We start from the raw sequence: 2527 nt of genomic DNA, 5'->3' as shown, positions 1-2527 counted from the left end.
ACTGGCTATACAGTAGTGAACAGAAACAGGTAAAACCTCTGCTCTTATGATGAAGCTTGCATTCTGATGATGTGAGACAAACAATAACTAATAAATATATAATATGTCATAAGGATGGTAAGTGCTAAGAAGATAAATAGAGTAGGTAAGGAAAGATGAGCAAAGGATGAAAGGAGCAAGTGCTATTTAAATCCATTGGCCAAAGAAGGCCTCTTTGTTGTGGTGACATTTGAACTGAGGCCTGAAGGAAGTGGGGAGTCAAACTGCAGGTGTAGAAGCCCTGAGGCTTCAAGGGGCAGGAGGGAATTCTGAGCGGCTAGAGGAGGAGAGTGGAAGGAGGTAGATAGTGACCTTCTAGGCCATTATAAAGACTTTCTTTTTGACTTTGTTCTGAGTTAGATGAGATCACTGAGCAGAGAATGTTGATATGATGTGACTTTCTTTTTAGCCAGGTCACTGGCAGCTGTGTTGATAATGGGCTGTAGAAGGGTAAGGATTGAAGGAGGAAAAGCCGTTAAGAGGCTGTTTTGGTTGAGCAGGAGATGAAGTGATTTGCCTGCTTCTTGGTTATAGCTGGGAAGTCAGCCCTCATCTACTTGACCCTTTTTTCTACTTCTGGAAACTGCTTTTGCCAAGATCAATGATGGTGAGTTGATGTGGCCTGTGGTTCAGGCCACATATCAGTACGTGTCTTACCAGAATTCTCCATGGAATTCTCCCTCTTTCTTGAATCCTTATCTCTTGACTTCTGTAATTACATAATCCTGGTTTTCCTCTCACCTTTGTGTGTACTTTTTGTTAGCCCCTTCCCCTCAATCGCTACAGGTTTGAGTTGCTCAGGGCTTGGTCCTGTACCCTCATCTCTTCTGTTTTCTCTTAATGATAACGTTTGTTCCCAAGGATTTTAAATATCATTTATATGCTGAGAATTCCCAAATTTATATTTTACAAGGAGCTCATATTTTACATGTCAAAAACTAAACTTATTATCCAGCCAAAACTGAGGGGGAACTTGTCTCCCCCGCTACCCCCCATTTTCCCCCTCAGATAATGGCATCCAGTTGCTTAAACCGGGAACCTAGGAGTCATTTCTGGCACCTTTGTTTTTCTCCCACCCCCTCCCTCTACATCCTTCACCAAGTCCTTTTCAACTCACCTCCAAAATGTATCTTGTACCCTTCCATTTCTTTCCATCGTATCCATCTCACCTTTCCCCCGAACTATCACTCTAGCCTTTCATTTGGTCATCACACTTCTCTGGCTTCCCTCCCATTTTCTCTGCACAGCAGCCAGAGAGCTTTTAAAAGACTGGGTCACATGGTTACTTAAAGCCATTCATTGGCTTCCTGTTGCACTTGAACTTACCCAATTTTTCCTTTCCCTCTCACGAGCTGTTTTCTCTGCATAAACTTCTCATTCTGCCCTTTGAGTGCTCAGTTCCTGCTCATCCATTAGTGCTCAGCTTTCCTCTGAGGCTTTCCTTGGCTACCCTGTTAAAGGAGGTTCTACTTCTCTGCTCTTATTACATCCTGTTTTTTCCTTCATAGCTCTTAAACACAATTTACAATTACTCATTCATGGGTTTGCATATGTGGCCCAGATACTTGTCCTGTCCTTTAGCAGAAGACTTTGGTCTTCATTGTAACTGATCACAGAGAAAGTGAATTCAGAAGAGGCTGCAGATAATTTTCCATTTTGTCTTGGGTGAGTTCCCAGAAGCCCATTCTCTGATCTTCCTTCCTTTTCTATAACCTTTTTTTTTTTTGCCCAAGACTGGGGAGATCTTTGACAGCTTGTGTTCAAGCCTGGGTTGACTTGTTCCTGGCTTCAGCCAGTAAGGTGTTTTGATCATTATGTTCTTCAAAACAACATTTATAGGATAGACCAAGACCTCCCTCTTATTTGGCCAGCTCTCCTAATACTAACTTTGGTATATTATCCGAAAGTACCTCCTTCTGACCACAAGTTTGGCTGGGAAGAATAGAAGGAATGAAGGGGACTCGGGTCCCCCTATCCTCCCCCGCCCCTTTAGAAATTGTCTTCCCTACTAGACTGTAAGTAGCATGAGGAGTTAATGTCTCCTGTTTTCACCATCATGATGTGCCCAGGGTTTATATAGTGCCTGGCACTTAGTAGCTGCTCCGTATAGAATAAGCATAGAATGGAATTAGAGCAAAAACAGGTAGTTCATCTTGTGAGAATTTCATCTCAGTGATAAGGGGCTTGATGAAAAATCTCTTCCTCTCAGCAGTAGATGCCTCTAGTATCCAGATTTGTGTCTGTCCTCTCCTCTGGGCAGAGCTGGACATGACACGAGTGGTCTTAGAATGTGTTTCTCATTGCTTATTGCCGCCTTTAGGTGGCCCTGTGTTTCTTTTTTTTTTTTTTTTTTTTCCGGTACGCGGGCGTCTCACTGTTGTGGCCTCTCCCGTTGCGGAGCGCAGTCTCAGCAGCCATGGCTCACGGGCCCAGCCGCTCTGCGGCATGTGGGATCTTCCTAGACCGGGGCACAAACCCGTGTCCCCTG

The sequence above is a fragment of the Phocoena phocoena genome, chromosome 6 (genome assembly GCF_963924675.1).
Source record: "Phocoena phocoena chromosome 6, mPhoPho1.1, whole genome shotgun sequence".
NCBI classification, from domain to species: Eukaryota; Metazoa; Chordata; class Mammalia; order Artiodactyla; family Phocoenidae; genus Phocoena; species Phocoena phocoena.
This window is presented reverse-complemented; position numbering follows the sequence as displayed.